Source organism: Varanus komodoensis, unplaced genomic scaffold (genome assembly GCF_004798865.1).
Source record: "Varanus komodoensis strain SLA01 unplaced genomic scaffold, ASM479886v1 scaffold31, whole genome shotgun sequence".
Lineage (NCBI taxonomy): Eukaryota > Metazoa > Chordata > Lepidosauria > Squamata > Varanidae > Varanus > Varanus komodoensis.
Window position 1 is genome coordinate 6,199,420 of NW_025335780.1, and position 8,351 is coordinate 6,207,770.

An 8,351-nucleotide genomic window follows, 5' to 3' on the forward strand; every position below is an offset into this window, starting at 1 on the left:
GACTGTATCTATCCAGGTAGGGGTGAAGAGACAATTTGGCCTCCAGGCCTGAAGTTCTGTGCCCCTGGACTGCAGCAGTAGGCAGGAAAAAGGAAGATGCTCATGATGATGGTGGCACTTAAAGAAGGAAAAGCAATGAACCCCATGGACCGCCGGGATGACTTGCTTGGCCGACACTGGAAATGGCCCAGCCCAGTACTCTGAGGTTTGGGCATCGTTTCTCAAGCCTGCAGAACATCCAGCTCTCCAAACCAAACACAGTTCGCCAGCCATGTGGGATTCTCCACTAGGAACTCAGCTTGGGGCTGCAAGAACGAAGAGAAGGGGCTGCAGGGCCGAGTGAGTCTGTCATCTTTCTCTGTTCATGGCAGATGTACTTCAGTTTTCTTCATGCAGTGGAAATCACTCCCTTCTGAAGCTGTTTATTGATGGAGATGCAAACACAGGCAGATCTTCTTAACAATGTGTTCCCCTTTTAAAAGAGCTTCCTCAACAATGTTACTGAGCCACTTAACCACAGATGAGAAGATTGCAGCTAAATGAGACAATGCATGGATCCATTTCTCTAAGTGTCTTCAGTTATCATTTCAAGGTAAATGATGCAATAATAGATACTGAATATTTGGGAAGGAGAGAATTTGTATTCTCCGGAGTGTTTTAATAAATACTAAACACAAAGATCAATGCTGACACGTTGGCTCGATCACTCTTCAGCAGTCATTTCATCCTACCTGCTATTTTCATTTTTCTTGATCTAAGTGGTAGGTTATGTGTCCCTTTTATGTTGTAATTTTTTCCCTTCAGCTTGATTTGTTTTTATTTCCCCTCCAGTAGGGTGTTAGGCCTGCTACAGGAAACCATGGTGTGTTCTGTGAGATAAAAGGCATAGCTGTTTATTGGCCTTTCTCAAGAAGCAGTATGTCTGAAGGCTCCGATGCTTCCAGAGATGCACCTGGAAGGATTCATCAGGAAGTGTTCCTCACACTTTAAAGGTGATAAGATGGGTGTCCCTTCTTCCCAAGAGCCGAGTGACCCAGCTGTTAGCATCAGCTCTCCGTGTCTGCATCTGGTTGCCCCTGCACCCCATCCTCTCACTCTGTCCCGCTATGTTCTCATCTCTCTGCCTGGGAACAAGCCATTTAGAGAGCTTTCACTCCTGGGTGTTGGTTTGAGGGGTTGGAACCTAGAACTCTGCAGCTCTCTGCGTCCAGACTGAACCCAGCCTATCTCACCTCCCTTACCACAAACACATTTCGCTTTGCTCATTTTCTTTAAAAAATCATGCTATCCCACTCTTCAGGACTGGATTACAGGCAAGCAGGGAAACAAGATACCCCGTCTTTTCAGGTTTACAGGCTAAAAAGACAGAGTGCACAAAGATACGGGATATGGGAGCAGGGTTGGTGGCATTTCATCTGCAGCCCTTTTCTGCCCCTCTGGGCATCCTCCTGGAATCTGCACACCTGGTGACAGGTGTGCCTTCACAAGGGATATTCTGTGACATCATGTAAAATCTTCAAAGACCATGTCCGTGTTACTCCTTTTTTAGTGATAACTATCGTAAGGCGGAATTCTTATGTTTTTTTCTGAATGGGTATGTCAGCGCAGGTACAAGTGAGTAAGAGGTATCTAGACACATGAAGCTAATACCCATAATGCTGACTTCCAAAAAGCCCTTTCTTTTTAAAAACTAGTTCTTTTTTTGCCCAGCCCTGCACATCTGCAGAGTGCATTTTCCTTTAAGCCTTGAAAAATGTCTTTAGTACATTTTAGTAGGTTGTCAAGAGAATACGGTGGTCATAGCAAACACTCTTTTCAACAACCCAAGAGACGACTCTACACATGGACATCACCAGACGGTCAACACAGAAATCAGATTGACTATGTGCTCTGCAGCCAAAGATGGAGAAGTTCTATACAGTCAGTAAAAACTAGACCAGGAGCTGGCTGTGGCTCAGATCATGAGCTTCTTGTTGCAAAATTTAGGCTTAAGTTGAAGAAAGTAAGGAAAAGCATGAGGCCACTCAGGTATGACCTAAATCATACACCTGATGAATATACAGTAGAGGTGACAAATAGATTTAAGGAATTAGATCTGATAGACAGCCTGAAGAACTATGAATGGAGATTCACAACATTGTACAAGAGGCAGCAACTAAAACCATCCCAAAGAAAAAGAAATGCAAGAAAGCAAAATGGCTGTCTGAGGAAGCTTTACAAATAGCTGAGGAAAGAAGGGAAGTGAAAGGCAAGGGAGAAAGAGAAAGATACACCCAATTGAATGCAGAATTCCAGAGAATGGCTGGAAGAGATAAGAATGCCTTCTTAAATGAACAGTGCAAAGAAACAGAAGAAAACAATAGAATAGGGAGGACCAGAGATCGCTTCTAGAAAATTGCAGATATGAAGGGAACATTTCATGCAAAGATGGGCATGATAAAGGACCAAAATGGCAGGGACCTAACAGAGGCAGAAGAGATTAAGAAGAGATGGCAAGATTACACAGAGGAACTATTCAAGAAAGAGCTTAACGTCCTGATAACCATGATGGGGTGGTCACTGACCTCGAGCCATCCTGGAATGTGAAGTCAAATGGGTCTTAGGAAGTCTGAGCAGCAACAAAGCTAGTGGAGGTGACAGTATTCCAGCTCAGCTATTCAAAATCTTAAAAGATGATGCAGTAAAAGTGCTACACTCAATACACCAGCAAATTTGGAAAACTCAACAGTGGTCACAGGATTGGAAAAGGTCAGTTTACATTCCGATCCCAAAGAAGGGCAATGCCAAAGAATGTTCAAACTACGGCACCATTGCACTCATTTCACATGCTAGCAAAGTGATGCTCAAAATCGTACAAGCTAGGCTCCAGCAGTATGTGGATCAAGAACTACCAGAAGTACAGGCAGGATTTCGAAGAGGGAGAGGAACTAGAGAGCAAATTGCCAACATACGCTGGATCATGGAGAAAGCTAGGGAGTTCCAGAAAAACATTTGCTTCTGCTTCATTGACTATGCTAAAGCCTTTGATGGTGTGGATCACAACAAATTGTGGCAAGTTCTTAAAGAGATGGGAGTACCTGACCATCTTATTTGTCTCTTGAGAAACCTATATGTGGGTCAAGAAGCAACAGTTAGAACTGGGCATGGAACCACTGATTGGTTCAAAATTGAGAAAGGAGTTTGGCAAGGCTGTATACTGTTGCCCTGCCTATTTAACTTATATGCAGAGCACATCATGAGAAAGGCGGGGCTAGATGAATCACCAGTTGGAATTAAGATTGCTGGGAGAAATATCAACATCCTCAGATATGCACATGATACCACTCTCATGGCAGAAAGTGAAGAGGAACTAAAGAGCCTCTTGATGCGGGTGAAGGAGGAGAGTGCAAAAGTTGGCTTGAAACTCAACATTAAGAAAACTAAGATCATGGCATCCGGCCCTCTCACTTCCTGGCAAATAGATGGGGAAGAAATGGAGGTAGTGACAGATTTTATTTTCCTGAGCTCCAAGATCACTGCAGATGGGGACTGCAGCCAAGAAATTAAAAGACACTCGCTCCTGGGGAGAAAGCTATGGCAAATCTAGATAGCATACTAAAAAGCAGAGATATCACCCTGCCAACAAAAGTGCGTATAGTCAACACGATGGTTTTCCCAGTTGCAATGTATGGCTGTGAAAGCTGGACCATAAGGAAGGCTGGGTGCTGAACTGAGGCCTTTGAATTGTGGTGCTGGCGGAGACTCCTGCGAGTCCCTTGGACAGCAAGGTGATCAAACCGGTCAGTCCTAGAGGAGATCAACCCTGACTGTTCTTTAGAAGGCCAGATCCTGAAGATGAAACTCAAATACTTTGGCCACCTAATGAGAAGGAAGGACTCCCTGGAGAAGAGTCTAATGCTGGGAACAATAGATGGCAAAAGAAGGAGGCAACGGCAGAGAATGAGGTGGCTGGATGGAGTCACTGAAGCAGTTGGTGTGAGCTTAAGTGGACTCTGGGGGATGGTAGAGGATAGGAAGGCCTGGAGGAATGTTGTCCGTAGGGTCACGATGGGTCGGACACAACTTCGCAACGAACAACAACCTGTCAGTGTCCTCATGCTAGGGAATGCTGGGAGTTGCAGGCCTTTTTTTGTGTAAACATGCTTAGGTTTGCACCTGTACTATGCTTTTGTACCTCACCTGACCCTTTGGTATTACTTTGTAAACTGTTCTGGATGAAGGACACAAAGCACTGCCAGGCATGGGAGCGATTTAGAACACAATAAAGTGGAAATGCTCTGCACTTAGCATGTGGAATAATTTAATATGGGTAATGGGACAGACCAAGGATAACTTGGGTTTTTGGAAAAATATTAATGATAAAAATGTCATCTATCTCTTGATGGGTACCTGCCAAACTGGTAATGGAAGGCAATCCCATATTTTATTCTTAAAGTCTGATTATGACTAAATGACTGGCAATTGATCTTGTCATTCCGTCTTTCAGCTTTTTTTATCATGGGGCTGGGAAGTGAACAGGCCGGCGGCTTTTGCACTTTCTCTGTAGCATGTGGCCCGAGCCACTATTACAGATTATCTGGCTAGCTGAGTTGTTTGCCTGACCCCATGAAGTTACCACGAGCCCTTCCATCTGTATGGATGGGAACCCAATAAAAGAAGGCAGATGGTCAGGTTAACCCTGTTAATATCACATAGCCAAGGTTCACTGTTGAGCATTGCTTCACATTTATGTCATGTAAAGTCTTCAAATGCCATGTCCTGCGTTGCCCGTTTTTAGTGACAACCAACCATTTTAAGCCTCTTGGCATTTTGTCAGCTTAGCAGATCCAGAGCTATCCATCACGGCTGTTAGGGCTGTCACACACATTTAACTTCAGCATCAGCCAAGTGCCTGCAGTCTCGGTGACTGATCAGAATCATTGCAGCTGTCAGTTGGGAAACAAAAAAAAGTCTCTTTCAAAATTTGGATACTTCGACTGTTTCAGCAGGAGGGCTTGTCATGTGAGTCTGCACCCTCGTGCTTTCTGCATGAGGTTATTGTGAGCAATGCTTGGAAAAAGGAGCACTTCAACACTGCAGCTGAACATCTGCCAAGGTTTCCGTTACCTCTACAATATTACAGTACAAAGATTCATAATTCTGTTCCACAAGAAGCATGATCCTAAGATGGCTGAAGAGCTGCATGTTCAAGAAGAATCTTCCGTGGAAGGGAGAACAAACAGAGAAGCTACCGGTGGACTTCAGGGCCAACGTTCAGGGCTCCTACAGACCCAACCCGTTCCCCACAAAAAAGGGGAGGTGATGAGATCAGCATCGAAGAGTCACTGTGTCAGTACCTAGGTCCTCGTGCCCACTGGGACCAACTCTATGCACTTTCTCTCTTCTCTTTTCATGTGTGTAACAGTAGACTTGGAAGGGTCCAAGAAGGTCATTAGGTCCAACCTCCTGCTTCATGCAGGACTCCTAGTTAAACCATCCCTCTCCAGTTGCATTTTGAATGCCTCTCGTGCTATTTTTTCTATTGCTGTGCCGCTCTAACCGTCAGGAATTCCTTCCTGAGATCCAGCTGGAATCTGGCTTCCAGTAGCTAAGTCCATTATTCCATGCCTCGCACTCTGGGATGTTTGGGAAGAGATTGTGGCTTTCCTCTCTGTGGAAATCTTTCAAGTACTTGAAGAGTGTGATCTTATCTCCCCTTGGTCTTCTCCTCTCAAGCCTAGCATGCCCAATACTTTCAATCCTATGATTTCAGTGTATTTTACCTGTAAAGCTGCACGGATTTTGTCTGTTTAGTTTTGCTTTGCTTTAACATTTTACGAACACAGACACAGTTTTAAAGTATGGAACTGCAATGGAACATGGGGAGAAGGAAAAGGTTAGCTGTGTGTCCTTCACAACATGGCAGGGATGTGTGACGAATCTGTTTTAGGGGTGGGGATCTGGGAACTTTCTACTTTATATTATATAGCTAAACGATTTTATCCTGTTCTTCAATCAGGCATGGAATATACCCACAAATGTGTGCTTTGCATAAAGAAATCAGAAGCAAAGGCCATTTTGTTCCTGTAGTTAGAATAGTATTTCAATTGAGACTTCCAGCTGACGTCACAGTGAGACGGCTGTGGAGAACGGGGCTCACATTTCTATCTAGTTAGTTAGATAGATAGATAGATAGATAGATAGATAGATAGATAGATAGATAGATAGAAGTAAATTACTTATAGTTTTGTTGCTCAGTTTAGTATAAATGTTTTTAAACTTGTCAATTAGACATTGGAAATGTAAACACAAATCTAAATCTGAAGGCTTTTCTCTTTTTTTTAATTAGATATTATTCTTAATGATATTGATAAATAGACCATATATTTGATCTTATATGTAGGTACTAAGACAAGGATTTTATTTGCTCACTGTGGGAGGAGTGAAGAGTCAAGCACCGAAGAGTTGAGCTCAAAAAGGATTTTGAACTGCATGGCGGGACAGATCGAGCTTGTCTCTGAAGGAGAAGGAGGACATATATCTCTACCAAACCTGGAATTCGTTCTATTACCAGCTAGAGAAACGGGACTATGCGTAGATTTGAATATGATTATTGACTGTTAAAATAAGGAAGATGTTAACCCAGTATATCTGATGCCTTAAATAATCATTGTTTTTAAAGTTATATTGTAGTGAAAACAATAAAATTTATTTTAAAAAAAGAATAATATTTCAATTTGTGCAAGTTTATGTTGTGAAAATGGAAAATTGTGGTAACATTTGTTTATATTATCAGAGTTGGCAAACAGTGCTCCCAACTCTAACATATCAGAAATATAGAAGTGCTTTGGAGGGGTAGAAGTGAAATGTGAGTTCACTAAACAACTGAGGTAATATGTATGCCCTTCTAAAAGTCTAGGGTTTAAAATGACCTGAAGTGTATGGAAATTCTTGGTGCACTGATGGTTATGTTGGGCTTGATGCTGCTTTGGGGAAGATAAGTGGATTTGTTTGAGATAGGGTATGCTGACTTAAACCTTCAGGGTCGATTCTATTTTTTGAGCTTCTTGGAAGTAGTAATTATATAGGAAAGAAGAAGGATATTATTAGGAAACTAATGGAAAGAACCTGCCATACAAATCTAACCTCATTTTGCAATGAATTCAGTGGTTCTTAGTCATATTTCTATAAAAATTAGATAATGTTGAATTAGTTAATCATCATATTGCAGTGAAATGGCTATGGATGCACAAATTATATGGATGTTAAGACTGCATTAGTTCATCATGATTAATCTTATAACAATTAATAAGTGAGTGAACAAATGATTGGCCATTTATTAGCAAAGAAATATGTGCAATTATATTCATTCCCTATTAAACAATTGGAGTTTAAATGTTTTTTTAATAATGATGGTCAGAAAAATGTAATGCAGTGAATATTTTTTTTTCCAATCTGTGGTCATGTAAGACCAGACTGGTATTGACACAACTGGGAACATTAAATCAATTATCTTACATTGTGTTAACGAGAAAGCATGACCATTCACTTGGGAAAATTAGAGTGGGAAAATTAGGATTTTCATCAAAATTATATGTTATTTCCCCAGCTAGCTAGTCCAAAAAGGTTAATTTAATGCTTTTCATTTTGGTCATGATCCAGAGCTATAGAAAGGTAAAATTCGTACATGCTCTGGGGTTGTGTTATCAACCTGACTAAGCTGCTATCACTGCTGAATATCCTAATCATTTGTCTCCAAATGCTTTGGACTAGTTCTCTCATAAGTCCCAGGCCGCATGGCAAGGGCCAGAGATGCCTTCATTGCGTGAATATTTGTGGACTTCTTGGCTTGGCTCACTTTATAAGATTGAGTCAAACAGGAGAAGTTTGCAAACACAAGAGGGATGGATTCTGTGGAGCATTGTTGCGACACTAGTGATGGCACAATAAATGCCTCATCTAGAAGCACCCCCTGAAACGGAAGCAGCTTTCTCATTTTGTAGGACTTCTACTTCTGCCCAAGAATTGCTGTTCTTGTTTCTTTTAAGCAATAGCAGGCCAAGGAGGGCATTCAGGTTGGGACCATGGTGCACAGGGAGAGGCTTACTCTTGCTTGCAGGGCCAACAGCAGCTTGGGAAGGAAATGGAGAAGAGTGTGTGTGTGAGTGTGTGTGTGTGTGTGAGTCATCAACGCATCTTCGTATGTGCTTCAGTCCAGCTTTAGATCTGGCAGCTGGAACTGGCACTGTTTGAGAAGGCTTGCCGCAGAGTATCATGGGGAACCATATCGTCTGAGACGACTGGGAGCCACGTGGTCTACCGATCAGAGAGTGGGACTCCGAGTGAGCATTTGGCCATGAGGGCTCACTCTT